Source organism: Eleutherodactylus coqui, chromosome 3, assembly GCF_035609145.1.
Source record: "Eleutherodactylus coqui strain aEleCoq1 chromosome 3, aEleCoq1.hap1, whole genome shotgun sequence".
Lineage (NCBI taxonomy): Eukaryota > Metazoa > Chordata > Amphibia > Anura > Eleutherodactylidae > Eleutherodactylus > Eleutherodactylus coqui.
Genome location: NC_089839.1, coordinates 40,949,603 through 40,966,931, shown reverse-complemented (window position 1 = coordinate 40,966,931; position 17,329 = coordinate 40,949,603). Strand labels below are relative to the sequence as shown.

Here is a 17,329-nt window from a genome sequence, read left to right as displayed (position 1 = left end):
GTATTCTACACTCTCAGCAGCCAAATTACAGTGTAAGCATCAGTGCTGAAGAAGGGCTTGTGTCCTCGAAATGCATTATTTTCTATTTTTTATATCAATGAAAGAGAAGCCAGGTTGGTCCTGTACTTATTGTTGCAAAGGGTTGTGACATTTCCCAGTTTTTTAGTACTCTCTCCTGAATTCAGTATAACACCCACCCCAAAACCAAGGCATTCACTGGGTGGGCAATACCAGTTCATATGCACTTATCAATCACCAATGTGAGCTTTGTAAGAGCAGCAAAACCCCATGTTTCTTAGAAATTACTTTCAGGATAGCTCCATCTTTTTGCAGCCTTTCTGTATAATTCGAAATAGGACACGATCAACTGTGGCCAACTAGAAAAAAAAACACTAAAAGTTTACCAAAAACATTCCTCAAAATGTTCCATACCCATAATTAGTATAATATTCCATTTTGATTAAGTCGCAGAAAATGTAAAGAATTTTAATGACTGTTGACCGAATGGCAAAAGAAGGCAATTTCTTCCATGACAAATAGTTTCATTTTGTACAACCATCAAATCAGTTACCACGTTGAAATGAGTCATTAATGTCCTGCCCTCTAATAAAGTTGTTAATCTCTTCATTCATTTTACATAATGTTTTTAAGCAAAGAGCTTATTTGATAGTTGTGTCTGAAACCACACTGAATTATTTATTTCTTTTTGCAGTTTTAATTTGACAAATTTGTTATTTACTGTGTATTTTACCTTGGAAGCTATTGAGTAGAAGACACATAGCTGGAGTTTTCAAATACAGCGATAGTTCATAAAACTTTATATTAGAGATGAGCGAGCGTACTCGCTAAGGCAAACTACTGGAGCGAGTAGTGCCTTATGCGAGTACCTGCCCGCTCATCTCAAAAGATTTGGGTGCCGGCGGGGGGCGGGAGCAGTGGGAGAAACGGGGGGAGATCTCTCTCTCACTCTCTCCCCCGTCGGCATCCAAATCTTTAGAGACGAGCGGGCAGGTACTCCCATAAGGCACTACTCGCTCGAGTAGTTTGCCTTAGCGAGTACGCTCGCTCATTTCTACTTTATATAGTGGCTTAATATTCATATCCCTATTTAGATACCATTTTAATTTTAAAAAGTGGGCCTTACATATTAGTTATGTTGTATAATTCATAACATTTCGACCTTTATCTAGGTGTTGATTTAGGACAAGTTCCAATAAAAAAACAGAGAATATCAAAATTTGTATTTTTCACAATTACAGTGGTGCCTTGGGTTAAGAGTTTAATTCATTCTGTGATGAAGTTCTTAACCCAAAACACTCGTATGTCAAAACCAGTTTCCCCATTGAAATGAATGGAAATGGCATTAATTCGTTCTGCCATTCCTTTCAATGGGGCTGCTGTAATGGGCAATACTAAAATGGTTCATATTGTCATTGCAGTCCCATGACTAGGTCACATAACCACTCATATGACTTTGCATTGGATGACAAGTCAAATTCTGCTCTGTATTCTGCACATGTGGCAGTAGTTGCAGCAGTTGTTAACACGGCGGTAGTGTCCAATGTAAAATTTGTAATTAAGTCACTTAAAAGGGTTTTCCTTCTTCCGCATTGTATAGCATAGTAGATAAATGACTAATAGATTTTAGTTCCGCCCCTAGGACCACCATCTATCAATAAAATAGCTATCGCTGATACCTGATCCACCAACATGCCCCTTAGCTTTGGCTGAGATACTTAAAGAAGTTGTAATACTTAAAAAAAATGGCTGCTTCCTTTTGGTATCAATGTTACAGCTTTCAGTGGCTTACATTTCATATTGCAGCTCAAATTCGGCGAATAGAAGGGTGCTGAGTTGCAATACCGCATATAACATAAGGATAGGTAGGGTGTTGTTCTTAGGAGAAAGCATTTTTCCTAAACTATACAACCCATCTAAAACAGGGCTAGTACAGCAAGTTGAATTTTTGCTCGGGTTGAGCTACAATTCTGGAACATATATTAATGGGGTTTTCTGATAATTACACACATTGGTGTCAGTGGTCAGAAGGGTGCCTGTGTGCACTGAAACGCGTCGCCTGTTATTTTAGCGAAGTTTGAAATTAAAGGTGCTATTGCTTCACTTTTAAAACGTGTGGTAAACATCTATTTGGAGACTGAAGGAGTCATCACTTCAAGGAGGGGGCTCATGGTCATCATACCCCCCTCCTCCTCAGTAAGTGTAACTCCTATATATTCTTTGACAGATCACTACTTGTGGTTACACACTATTTATTGAGCGCAGAAAATTTTGTTTGCTGATAGCTCTTTTGCATTTTATTTCTTTGGGACCACTCTCTTATGAGAGACCCCAATTATTTCTGCAGCTCTCCCCCGGGTATTGGAGGATCAAAATAGTGTTGATTTCCACTGAATGTCAACCCTGAGGCGCTATCTGGTTTACCTTCTAGTGGTCAGAAGAGGCACACATCAAATAACAACACTGATACTCACCACACTGCTGCAGGCTGCTCCCCGCCACCAGCTCCAGTCCTCTGGTCTTCTGTTCACATTGGCTGCAGCAGTGACGTGCGTTGTTTACCCATGTGACCACTTTAGACAATAGAAGGCCAGAAAGGAATGTCATTAGAAGCCCACATGACAGCTTTACGGGGCATCACCAGGAAGTTACGTTCTCGACGGGTGACATCACTTGTCAGATGCCATAGGGGCCACGATGAATATATTTCTTTTATATAGTTATGGGCACAGCAAAAGGAATTCAAGAAATAATGTGGAAAACCCTTTTAACGATAAATTTAAAATCTATTAAGAAACCCTTTTGCAAAGAACAGACAGGGCTAACCTCAGGTTGGCGGGTACCCTCTGTAGAATTCTTCTTACCACTCCTTACCCAATATATATACAAGTAATTATTAGGAAATTATATAGTACCAGTGTTTCTGGTGGCGCAATGCACAGCTCTGCTACATGCATGTCACACACACAAAGCACTGCTACATGTACATCACATACAACTCTGCTACATACATTCTTTATACAACAGGGATAAAAAGCAGCACAGCAGAGTCCTGCACACACTGATCACACCCCTGGTCTTCTGACCCTGGACTCCTCGCACACTGGTCCTGTAAGCAAACGGTTGCTGTAGGTGTTTGTTAGTATTCCATCCCCTACTAGCCCCTCAGTTGCTATGGAATACAAATGAACACCTAACCAGACAGCAGCCACGTGCTTACAGACACTTTGATGATGTCACCGTCATGTGATCGGGGGCAGATCATGTAACTCACTCACTCGGGATGACGGACCTTTGAAGTTGTCACTGTCATGTGATTAGGGGCAAAGATTGAATCACTCACTGTTGCTCCGCCCCTGATAATCAGAAGTGAGTCAGTTACATGCTCTCCCCCTAATCACATTATGGTGACATCATCACAGGTCCCTCATCTGGAGGTCATCCCAAGTGAGTAAGTTATGCATCCCCTACAAATTCGCCGCCGCCTCAGTTGCTATGGAATAGGACCTGTGATGTCACTATCATGTGATCGGGGCAAAGCATGTAACTCACTAACTTGGGATGAAGGATCTTTGATGACATTACCATCACATGATCAGTGGCGGAGCATGTAACTCCCTCACTCACGCACGGACGGACAAGTGCTTATTAGTAGTTTGATATATATTTTGCAGGGATTAGCAGTCTGCTTGTATTCTGCTTGTGTAGTATGTAGCAAGGTAGCAGCATATCCACACTAGAACAGCTCAGTGAATAATTATGGTACCAGAGTCAAGCTCATAACATAAGTACAGCCGAAGAACCAAACCCATAGTATAAATACATCAAAACAACTATAAAACCAGTTCACAACATAAATACAGCACCAGAGCCAATCTGATACCATTAAAACAGAACCAGAACATAATACATACAGAAACTGAACCACTAAGGACTCTCTCCCCCTACCTCCAGTTACAGGCTTGTGGCTAACCACTTGGGTCGTAGGAACAGAACCCCATTACAATATTTATGAACTTTCCAGTGATTACTTATTGATCGCTGGTCTTCGAAGCAATCTACTTGCCTGTTGGAGTTGTCACAGTTATGTTATTTCTGCATAGCAATATAAGATGCTTGGATGTCTTAAGAGAAAATCCTGTAGACAGCTTGTGCTTGTAATTGCCGTGCTGAGCAGCAGTTAGCCCCAGTGTGACAGTTTGTCTGTAATCATATCTACACCACCATGATAAAGGGCAAGCGAGCGCTTTGTATGAGGCACGAGTGATGAATCTGAATTTCTGGTTCACAGCTCAGCAATCAGCATGGGGCTGAAGAGGATGATTGATTACTAACAGTGTTTACATAGAGAATGTGAAAGGGTGATGCTGGAGAACAAGGAACCTTGACCATCTGACATCTGTTCTGAACAGGTGTGGGTCATTGTAGTCTCTTCGGAAGGGAAGTTGTGCTGGCTGCAGGATGCAAGGTGAAGGATTTAATCTCCCAATTGTCATAAGAGATAAAGAGAATTTGGGGCAAATATTAATTTGCTTGAAATGGCATCAAGGAAAGAGAAGAAATGTTCTGACACTTAAAATTAAATATTGAAATAAAAATTAATTTTAATGACATCATTGACTATTAATTCTGTGTCAAGGAAATTTGTTAGCGGAAGCAATGCTATATATAAGGGCCCTTTCACATGGACTAATTAGCATTCAGTTTGTCACTGAATTGTGCAAAACTGAACTTATTCTGCTAGCAACTGAACGATGAGCAATAATTTGATTGTTAATTGTTTAGTTCATGGAGGCATAGGAGGATTGGCCCAAGTGAACAGGCAGTCATTCATCTACGAGTATGAACAACTGCCTGTTTTCACTGAATATAGGTGGGCAGACAGAAGTGATCTCCAACTCTAGGCTTGTATGGGAGCTGCCAAGAAAGGAAGGGGGAGGGAGTTTAGCAGCGGCTAGCGCTGCTAAACTATGTCACCTGCCTATATTGAGCCAGTTGAAGGATTTATCCAAGCCAAAGTAATTCCGGGCTGCTGCGTCTACATGCTACACCCGGCCGTGTGAATGGGAGAGAAAATGCAAGATTTAGCTGTGACTTGGTCACAGCTTTCTATCGTTTATGCAGTTTTCATCCGCAATGCGGGCGGGTGAAAATCACATTGCTCATCTGAAAGAGGACTAAGCAATCAAGAGTCGTCTAATGTAAAAGGACCAGAATATCAATTGATAAAATCACAATTTTTTGAGTCTAAAACTTTGTTCCTTTCATTAGAATAAGGGCTTATCGACAGAGCATTTTTCTGCGCGCCATACGCATAAAATAGAGACCATTGTTTTAATTTGTCCATTATCACTGTTTTTCCTTTTGTGCATATTTCACTTGCACAAAAAAAGTGGCATGCTCTATTCTTTTGTGGACTTGTGCACCAAAGTTCCCCATAGGAGTCTATGGGGGTGTGCAAATGTGCACATATGTGGGTGCGGATATGTGTAAAATACTGCGCATATCTATGAACACCGGCATCTAATTTGGCCTAATAGCCATTCAAATCAGGCAGGGATGATTCCTTTGCCCATGTCAATGAGCACTGTCTGCACAAATGTGCTCAGTATTTGCACAAGTATGAATGGAAAAAAAACATTCTTCACTCCGCAAAAATGGTGTGCATGAGCAAGCGTTTTTAAGCTCGCGCTCATGTTAAGAAGCCCTCAGGTTGTTTTTGTGCATGAATTAATGAAAAACCTCTTTCAGATGAATGGAAAAGAAATGCCTGCAAGAAATCTGCCTGGTATGAGCATACCCCTAGTGTAGACTCCCATGTGGTCTAAAAATATGGCACAAGCAAATCCGCCTCGAAGGGCGGCTTCACACGGTCGTGTTTGCGTGCAAAAAATTTGCACACGCAATATGCAGAGAGTAGAGCCCATTGCCATGTTTTGCTAAAATGTTATAGCAGAGGACTACTGCAAGAGAATACCTATAGCGGATGCAGAGGTTACAGTCCTATCTGCTCCATGGAGTCGAGGGGGCCCATAATATCAGGAGATTAGGCAGTACTAAAAATATTTGAATGTTGAGAAGCTCCATTACAAGGGCCCAAAAATGTATCTTTAAGTCTGCATATAATGGTATTAATAAGTAGATTTGATGCTAAGAAGTGGACTAAGAATGATCCAAGCCCCAAGAATTAAATGGGTTATCTCAGAAGATATACTTACCCCAATATAGTCCGGCTCCAGAGAAGCGAGCCCCTCCATATCCAGAGGTTATGTTGTATGGACCTCTCATTGTTAGGGATATCATTGAAGGGGATTGGCTGGCTCATTTCAATAACTAAGACAGTGGTCTTCTCTAACTCTGCATCAACTATTGTTATTGAAATGAACCAGTCAGCTAACGCCTGTGATAAAGTCACCAACAATGAGAAGTCCATACCATGTGATCAACTCATTGAATCAGGAGGAAGTGAAGATGCTGACACCGCTAGACCCACACTAGATTAGGATAAATGTATCTCTCTGGATAGCCCCTTTAAAGGTCATGGGTCACCTACCAATCCCTATCATTAAGATAGACCTGATTTAGGTTTATAAATGACATAGAAGAACTTAGCACTTGAATTTTTTTTATTTTGCCAGCCTTGAACTTATATTTTTGCCAATGTTCTAATTTCCCAAGAAGCTGTAGCCCTCCTGTGGTATGAACTGCCATAATGGCCGGTGTTCAAGTATTAAGAAACCTGGGAAGGTTTAGGGATCATTGTGGGAACCCTTCTGATTGTCAGAAACGGATAGAAATTAGAGATGAGCGAACCTACTCGTTTCGAGTAATTACTCGATCGAGCACCGCGATTTTCGAGTACTTCGGTACGCGGGTGAAAAGATTCGGGGGATGCCGGGGGGCGGGGGGAGGTGTGGCGGAGCGGGGGTAGCAGCGGGGAACAGGGGGGAGCCCTCTCTCTCTCCCTCTCCCCCCCACTCCCCGCTGCAACCCCCCACTCACCCACGGCGCCCCCCGAATCTTTTCGCCCGAGTACGGAAGTACTCGAAAATCGCAGTGCTCGGGCGAAAAAGGGGCGTGGCCGAGTACGCTTGCTCATCTCTAATAGAAATAGAAAACAGCTAAATCGTATTTTCTACATCTTTTGCAAAAAGAACAATCATGTTTACTGCTCATTTTTTAAAATTTTATTAGCATATTTGTAACCCGGGTTGCAACAAAATTTCTGTGTACTACCGGGCATTTTGAAGGCAAAAAATGAACACTGGTAACATTATATCTACAACTCCCGTGGCACGTTGGGTTCGGTACGGACTTTTTTTTTTTACAAAACATCAAACTCAATGGAATAAAAAACGAAAAAAAAAATAAGAGAAAGGAAAAATGAAGAAATTGTCTATCCCAAGCAATTGGCCTCTTTCTGCCTACCATTCTTCTTCATCAAAATGAAAGTTGAAATCCGATTGGCTGCTATTGGAAACAAGTCTGGTTTTTGTCTATATTATCTTTTTTTAAACAAGGTAATTCCTTCTTTTACCATTCTGTATCCGATTGGAAAAAAACCCAAATAGTTATTACTGAAAAAATTTTTGTTCAAACTGTCTTAAAAACATAATAAAATGTTCCAATGTACAAACAGTATTAATCCTCAGAAATCACAGGTCATGTTTTCTTCTCTGCGTAGCACTTCACTAGACATGACAAATGAAGGTTTGTCTCCTCTCCCCTGTAGACCCTGCGGGTGATGTACCTTCAGCATGGTTACAGCCTGTCATTGTATTCCCCTATTGTAACTAATTAAATGTCTGCGAGAAAGAATTCAGAAATTTCTACAACATTAATTACTACTAATTACCTGAGTTTTACCATATATTAATATCCAGCTAGGATAACTTAAGGGCTATGTCTAAGTTTACAGGCATATACTGAATAGAAAACTAGAGTTTGCACTGTGCTGAGCTTCCTGAGAGATCATAATTCTTGAGAACAGTATTCCTTTTTATTTTTCAGACTGAAAATCGAAAATGTTCAAAAATGTTACTATTTTTTGGAGGCCATATTCACATGGTCATATATATGCAGCTATTGGAGCCGTGTCAAAAACTTGCGACCAACTGAAGCATTGGATTCCAATGTATTCATTCGGGTAAGCGATTTTTAGGCACATAAAAAAATTGTGCTGGGAAAAATAGCACATGGGTGACCAAAAATGGTGACCGATTTTATACGACATGTGAAAAGATAGGTCTTGCCCTATCTTTTTTTGAGATACGCTGGAAGCTCCCATAGACTCCTATGGGAGCTGAAAAAAAAGGGAGGGGGATGCAGTTTAGTTGCGTCCATTACTGAGAAAAGATGACAGATGCCTCTATTTAAGCATTAGGCCTCATGTCCACGGGGAAAATCAGGCCCGCTACGGATTCTCCATGGAGAATCTGCAGCGAGTCCCTCCTGCCCCGCGGACATGAGCGCTGAAAATAAGAATAAATCAGAATTAACTCACCTCCCGCACGCTCCGGATCCTTCCTTCGCTGCCGCGTCATCTTCTCTGCGTCGCAGCCGGATCTGCTTTCTTCGGCCCGGCGGATGCGCAGGATGACGTCGGTGACGTGCCCCGCGCACGCGCCAGCCCGAAGCAAAATGATCCGGCCGCGACTGAGAGAAGATGGCGCCGCTGTGAAGAGAAGAAACGGAGCGGGTGAGTAAAATCTGATTTTTGTCTCCCGCGGATCCGGACGGCTTCCATAGGCTTCAATAGAAGCCCGCGGGAGCCGTCCCCGCGGGAGACCCACACGAAAATGGAGCATGGTCCAGATTTTTTCATGCTCCATTTTTTTTTAAATCACTTTTATTGACCATCCGCGGGTATTTATCTACCCGCGGGTGGTCAATGCATCCCTATGGGATGCGGATCCGCGGGCAGGAGAAGAGTTAAAATCTGCTGCGGATTTTAATTCTTCTTTTGCCCGTGGACATGAGGCCTTAGTAGTACCCAGCTTGCTGCGGAAAGGGCGGGGGGGGGGGAGGTGTTAAAAGATGACTGGTGAAGGCAATGGCAACCCACCCTGCAAAAACAGTCTGCCAATAAACCGTCATGATGTGACATCACCTGTGGAGTCACCCCGGACTTTACCTTCACCTAGTCATTCTGAGGATCTCTTCCGACCGAGGGATTCGCACACTGCAGCATATTTTTTTGCCAATACGCCGCAGCCGCCCTTGTGAATGGATGAAAAACACTAATTAAGATCGGGACTTGATTGTGGCTATTCTTCTTCCATGCAATTTTTAGCCACAAGTGGACGAGTGTAAAAACGCATACGGTCATGTGAAAGAGGCTTGATTGTCAAGTTTTAAAGAGTTTTTTTGAGCCTTGTGCCCCAATTTATTTAAAGTCTGGTATCATTTTCTAGAAGCATAACTGGCCAGTTCATTCCAACACTGCTGTTTCGGTGTTTCCGTCTCTGTTTTCTGGTGCTGCTGCAGTGACATCACTAACTACCCGTATGACCCCTGAGGCCAAGTCGAGAGTCCGGCACATCATCGCTACAGCTAGACCAGCAGTCCAACAACAACTGCTGTTAACACTGAACGGCTCGTCATTTAGTTTTCCTGAGGTAGTGCAGGAATCTGAATGATTCTGAACCATAATCACCCTATGTAAAACGGCCATTAGGTAAGCTAAAAAAAGACGAATAGTGAGAAAATTCTCACTTATCCCCTGGTTGATGGCCATATTTAGACATAACTTTTATAGACTCTCTTAGGGCTCCGTCAGACGAGCAAATTTTTCACACATTATAGGCACGGGGGGGGGGGGGGAAACGCACAACGCGTGTAGAAAAAAATCGAATGACTGGGTGCATTGGAACTCACATGTCCTATCTTTTACAGGTGCAGATTGTATTCACATATAAAAAATGCACATGTGACCGCCTTCCTTAACATTTCTCTTGGATCGACATACCCTATCCAGATGAGTGGCATTAAGCTGAAGAAGGCTCACATGTTGAAGAAAAAATGCCACTGATGGATGCCATCCGGCAGCCATCTGTTGCCTATAATCTCCGATGAAAATATCTATATATTTTTCTACTGGATGGTGTGACAAAATATCAACTTTGTATCCTGAGAAATTACTCCTTAGGAATACAATTCTGGAAACTTCAGGATAGACAGACAGACTGATAGCAGATGGATAGACAGACAGACAGGTAAAGCAAATGAAAATATCAGTGACAGAACACCTTAATTCAGTATATAATGCTTTCGGCAATGGTCTATTTTATGCCATTTTGTTGCCATCAGAAGAGATTTGATGAGTACTTCTAACCAACTCACTGAGCCACATCATATAGCTGCAAGCAGTCATGAAAAAATATTGATTTTTGTTACCTTTCTCCAGCTGTAAATTTCTTTTGAAACGTGACAGAAATGGGAAAGTTGAATTTACAAGTGTACCAATTATGGCAGTTGCCGTACATCAATCAATCACTCAAACCAAATATATCACCTGGTTATAATATAGATAAATGATCGATTGCAGATGCCTTTTGGCAATAAGAAATCATATTACCATGATAAAGAACATGTTAGAGTGATAATCAAGACTGGAGGGGACGGGGTGATTGTGTTTCTAATAAAACACTTCTATGTATCTTGAAGATTACTTTATTACTTTTTTTAAGATACTGAAGTCATTCAAAAGAAAAAAAAAGATGTATTGGGTTTTCCATCAATGGTTCTTCTGAATGAGCTGTAGCATAGCATTCCCTTAGCCTCAGCACTAAATGCCAATGTAGAATGATACCCTAGCACCCGGGGCACATTCCCCACCAGTCCCCTAGTAAGAAATGCATTTTTATTAGATACATACTATGCATGTGTGTTCGCACCTGTATGGGGAATAGAGTAATGCAGAAGTGGAGTGCTTTTACATTGCCATAAAACGTTGTGCAGAACTATGTTACTGTTTCTTTTATAGTAGTACTGACATCAACTTTCTCAAGGCAAAAATGCTGTTTGCTTTCCTGTCCTGTCCTTAAATACCATGACTTTTTATGCCTTTCTCCAACATTGGGGAGTATACATTCTGCTAGCTATGCCTATTGTTTCAGTACAGTACCACTATATTAAAGAATGCAGGTAGGACACACAGTACTGTATCTGCATCGGGGAATACCCAATAGAAATAAAACTGTTTATCTCTGACCATTTGACTAAAAGAGGCTGTCAGCTTTGCAATTTTAATTAATTGAAGCAGTTGTACCAGGATTGGTGGGGTCTTACTGCTGGTCCTGTGTCCCTTCTCATTGTGAGCTTACTGTACCTCTTGAAGTGAGGGGACTGGATGAAATGCTGGTTAAGCAAGTGTGCTGGCACTCCATTCACTGGAATGAGGAGGTAGCCAAGTGGCAAGCTCTCACTTGGGTATTTCCATCAGCCTTATTGATATTAATGGAGTTGACTGTGCATGCTTGATTAGCACTCCATTCATTCTGATGTAACTGTGGAGGGATGAGCAACCCCCTCAGTACAGGCAGAATGGGAAATGGGATGTCCATTCTCGAGATTAGTTGGGACCTCATCAGTGTGGTTAGGGGATAACTTGTAATCTTTGTACAATCGCTTTAATAGATGGGAGCCGTTGTAATTCTCAATTATCAAGACTGGAGAACAGTTACATAAGGCAACTCTTCCTGGAGGAATCAGCCTATCCATCTAAGGCACAGACAGCCTATTAACGTTAGTGCGCATCTTGTAATGCTTAAAGGGGTTGTGCAAGTTAAACACTTATTCCCCCCACAGGATAGGTGGTATGTTTCTGATTGTAGGGATCAACCCACCCATGTACCCCAAAATGAATGAAACAACAGCTGAGCATGGGTGCTGTTGGTCCTATAATTTCAATGGAACTGCCCATTGAAATGAGTTTGCTTTTATTTGGCTAACTCTAGCAGTACTTGAAGCAGCAATGTACATGCTTAATAGAGATGAGGGAGCATACTCGCTAAGGGCAATTACTCGAGTGAGCATTGTCCTTAGCAAGTACCTGCCTGCTCGGAAGAAAAGTATTCGGGTGCTGGCGGATAGCGGCAGAGGAGAGCGGGGGGAACAGAGGGGAGATCTCTCTCTCCCTCTCTCCCCCCCCGTTCCCCCCTGCTCACTCCCGCAACTCACCGCTCACCCCCGCCGGCACCCAAATCTTTTCTTCCGAGCAGGCAGGTACTCGCTAAGGACAATGCTCGCTCGACTAATTGCCCTTACCGAGCATGCTCGCTCATCTCTAATGCTTAAGAGTTTCATTTACTTGAGGTACAGTGGACCCCTGTTCTCATGTTTGGGGGGCTTCATTGATCAGACCTGCACCATTCAGACAATTCTACCCTATTCTGTGAAAAGGGGATAAGTGTCCAATGTGACACAATTCCTTTCATTGTTTTCCTTTTTCCCATATTCTCCACTCACTATGCAGGTCCCTATATTTCTAACAAAAAGGAACTGTCTGAGGTCCATGAACATTTTACAATAGAGAACCCTTTTTTATATACCTATACCTTTTTACCAAAACAAAGTAATTAATATAAACTAATTCTACTATTTTCTTAAGCTGAAACAATGAACACGCCAACAGGATTTGTTGCAAATCGATACAAGTGTGAGAACGGTATACATCACGCTGGGCCGCAGACAGTCACTCATCCATTGTTTCCAATAGCTGAGTACAATAAAGGTAAATTGCTCATGAATGGAGTCTGAATACATTGATACACTTGGTTTTTAACGCTTACACAAAACATTACTGGCTCATAATTATCCAAAAATATCTGAATGGTGTTAATTTTAATGACATTATTAGACGTTTTACAACGCTGCAATAAGGTGTGATGTGACTGTCATGATGTGACACTATGTGCATTAATTAAGCCTTATATTTCCAGTTTGCTTTGCTCTTCATCTTGCTCATTATCTCTGTAGATCTTTCTGAGGTATAGAATTATTTTTTGGGTCTCTTTCTACTTTATTTTACAGCTTTGATTTTGTTTCGAGAAAAAGTGGCCTTATGGTCTATAGAGGTCAAGAGATGCCATGACCCTCTTAAGCCTTAAAATTATAAAATCATATAAAAAGTTATGCTTATAAAAAAAAATATGTAACTTTGAGCAAGACTAATGCCAATAGTGAGGCTACTAGATCAGGCTTGTAGATTATGGACCTTTTACACTGGTTGAGTTTTTGGCCTGATGTAACAAGGGCTGACTGTCACAAATTTGGTCATCGCTGGTTAATTTTCTTTTACATTGACCTAGAATAGGTTTATGGGGACAAATGATTAATAATAAGATCATTCGTACCTATAGGCTGGCCTTATAACTTTTGTTTTTGCTCACTGGGACTGAATGATCAGCCAACTAAGGAATGTTCACCCCTTCATTGGCTGACCATTGGTCCCTTTACCCAGCCCAATTATTTACATGGCTGTCTGTTTGATGTCTTGTCGAAACCAACCTACCATGCCAGTGGGTGGGCCAGCAGATGAGCTCCCCATCCAATGACTGCTTAGAGACAACATTTCTGAGCTTTCTTTAAAGGGTCACTTACTCTATTTTAGAAAACCTATTTTCAAATAGCTCATTAGGGCGAGCTGAGTTAATAGGTGGGATCCTTCCTTGAAGACCTTTATCTATTGGACACAGATGGCAGGGACAACAAAGACCATTCCCTTTTCTATCATTTCTGTACATTACCTAGAAACCCCATTGATTTCATTAAAAGCTGTGTAATGCTTCATTTTCCCTGCAGTGGCGATGAATCAGGGTCTCAGCAACTTTCAACTACTCATTGCAGAGGGACCATTTTAACCTTTTTTAGATTTTTGATATAGTATAGTACATCTTTTACAAGATTGGACTTTTAGAAGGGTATTCCGTGACTTTTAAACTGATGACCTACATTTAGCATAGGTCTACAAGACTAGATCAGGGGTGGTCCGACTCCTGGCACTATTGGCAATCAAGAGTTTGTAGCAGCCATGGTGCCCCCAAATTAGCACAGCTTCATTTATTACGCAGGGGCCTGAAATGGTACTGCTAGCTCAATGCCACTGACTTCAAATTCAGTCCATTTACTTTAATTGGACTGATCTTGAATTTCACGGTAACTACAAAATGTATGGAGCTCTGCTAGTCCCAGTGCACTCCGACTCCTGAAAACAGCTGATTGGGATAGGTTCTGGGATGTGGACCTCCAGCAATCTGATGTTGATAGGATATCAATATATAACTCCTTGAAGACACTTTTAACTAGCATAGTGCAAAACTTTTGAAGTTAGCTATTTTTTTATGTACTCTTATATATGTGTGTAGCTAATATAACATTTTCTATGTTTTTATGTAATTTCATCCATGATTTATTACCTGCTTCCATCCAACTTGGACTCTTTCTATCTATCATCATGGCATCAAATATAATTGACTTTATGATTTAGTACCCAACTTCTACACAGTTGTATGCTGATTCCACCACAGGCTTATAAGAACTGTGCAAACAGGATTGTAATTGGTCATTTGACTGGAACTAGAGGCTGTATTGATAGTCTTGTGCCAGTGCGGATGGCACTCATGGGATCACTTTGCTTGTCACAGCACAGCAAGTGGATCTACATTATGTTCCAATGCACACAAATATAAATCTATGTAAGACTAGCAGAAACTGCCTTAAAACAGTGTTGGTAAATGTGTTTAACTACAATAATGTGCAATAAATACAAAAAAAACACTAGTTAAAAGCCATTAATGCCTCAAAAAAAGAATTATAGTCATGCAGAAAGTATAGTAGGTCTGGATGTACTGAAGTCTATTCATTGCTCCCCAAACAATTCTGCTTCCAAGTACTGGTTACAGCCTCTCCACACAACCATCGGTTGAGCTCTTCAATACCCTTTATAGAAAATTACACACGCTGTGCTCAGTGCTATGTAGAAGACATAGGATACCTCATCAAACAACTCTTCCCAGACCTCTTGAAGTAGAAACATTTCAAGTTACAGAGTCTCTGGACACGTTGAGCGCTCTGATGGATTACTCTCATACTGTACTCCAAAGGACTATCATCAAAAATCAATGTGGACTGCATGCCTAGATACGATAGAGGTCACAGTGTATGTATCTACTATTACTATCCAGATCTTTAGGATACTATTATTACTTTACAGTCAACACATTAAAAGAAAGATATGAAATGAGATAGATATGACCTAGATAGATAGGAGATAGATAGATAGATAGATATGAGATAGATATGAGATAGATAGATAGATAAATAGATAGATAGATAGATAGATAGATAGATAGATAGATAGATAGATAGGAGATAGATATGAGATAGATAGATAGATAGATAGATAGAGATGAGATAGATATGAGATAGATAGATAGATAGATAGATAGATAGATAGATAGATAGATAGATAGATATGAGATAGATAGATAGATAAATAGATATGAGATAGATATGAGATAGATAGATAGATAGATATGAGATAGATAGAGATGAGATAGATAGATAGATAGATAGATATGAGATAGATAGATAGATAGATATGAGATAGATAGAGATGAGATAGATAGATAGATAGATAGATATGAGATAGATAGATAGATATGAGATAGATAGATAGATAGATAGATATGAGATAGATAGATAGATAGATATAAATATATGAAATAGATATGAGATAGATATAAAGATATGAGATAGATAGATAGATAGATAGATAGATATAGATATGAGCTAGATGGATAGATAGATAGATATAAAGATATGAGATAGATAGATATGAGATAGATAGATAGATAGATAGATAGATAGATAGATAGATAGATAGATAGATAGATATGAGATAGATAGATAGATAGATAGATATGAGATAGATAGATAGATAGATAGATAGATATGAGATAGATAGATAGATAGATAGATAAATAGATATGAGATAGATATGAGATAGATAGATAGATAGATAGATAGATATGAGATAGATAGAGATGAGATAGATAGATAGATAGATAGATATGAGATAGATAGATAGATAGATAGATAGATATGAGATAGATAGAGATGAGATAGATAGATAGAGATGAGATAGATAGATAGATAGATAGATAGATATATATGAGATAGATAGATAGATATGAGATAGATAGATAGATAGATAGATAGATAGATAGATAGATAGATATGAGATAGATAGATAGATAGATATAAATATATGAAATAGATATGAGATAGATATAAAGATATGAGATAGATAGATAGATAAATATGAGATAGATAGATAGATAGATAGATAGATAGATAGATATAGATATGAGCTAGATGGATAGATAGATAGATATAAAGATATGAGATAGATAGATATGAGATAGATAGATAGATAGATATGAGATAGATAGATAGATAGATATGAGAGAAACAGATAGATAGATAGATAGATATTTATTTATACATTTGTGTACATGATTCTATTCATGTCTATTTACCATATTTGTATTGTAGAGTATGTTTGTGTTTGTATATGGTGTATATGGGTACATATTAAAAATAGTGTGGTACCATATTAGACAGAAAAATCTATGTGATGTTAAATACTCTCGTATAGAAAAAGACATTTACTATGTGTTTTTAAGACACGCTCCGACAGTTTTGTTTTTTTGTTTTTTAAAGAGCATGGCATAAATTGCACCCAAAATTGTTGCAAATTACCACGAATTGCTCCAAAATTTTGGCACAATTTTTAAGCCAACAAATAATTGGTCTAAATTTCGACTTGACATTCTTAAAATGCAACAGATTTATCACTGAACAAAGCTGCTATGGTAAATCTGGTACATTTTACGACCCCCGAGTTTTAAGTTTGCACCGTCTAGCTTTTAGACAGCAATAGTAAATAAGCATTTATCCTTTTTTTTCATAAGCCAATAAAGGTATCATTTCTATAAGGGCTTCTTCAGACAGCTGTATTTGCGTGCAGTTTTGCGCACGTAAAATATATGCGTGCAACGTCAATGGGTTCATTCTAATGAACGTGTTTTCCATCCGCAAAAAAACAGCCATGCAGGCTGCACGGCCCTGTACGACTTCTCCACAGTCTCTGGCCACTCTGGTTTCGCTGTCACTTCCAACTCCAGCAGTCACATGCCCTTTAAAGCATGTGACCAGGGGCATAACTATAGAGGATGCAGGGGATGCAGTTGCACCCGGGCCCAGGAGCCTTAGTGGGCCCATAAGGCCTCTCTTCTCCATATAGGGA

At 40.1% G+C, this 17,329-nt stretch overlaps 1 protein-coding gene across 5 annotated transcripts in view; it reads right to left on the bottom strand.

Moving 5' to 3' along the window:
- The window catches only part of NRXN1 (neurexin 1), a 1,562,703-nt gene that overhangs the window by 184,630 nt on the left and 1,360,744 nt on the right, over nt 1-17,329 (bottom strand). The window lies entirely within an intron of this gene.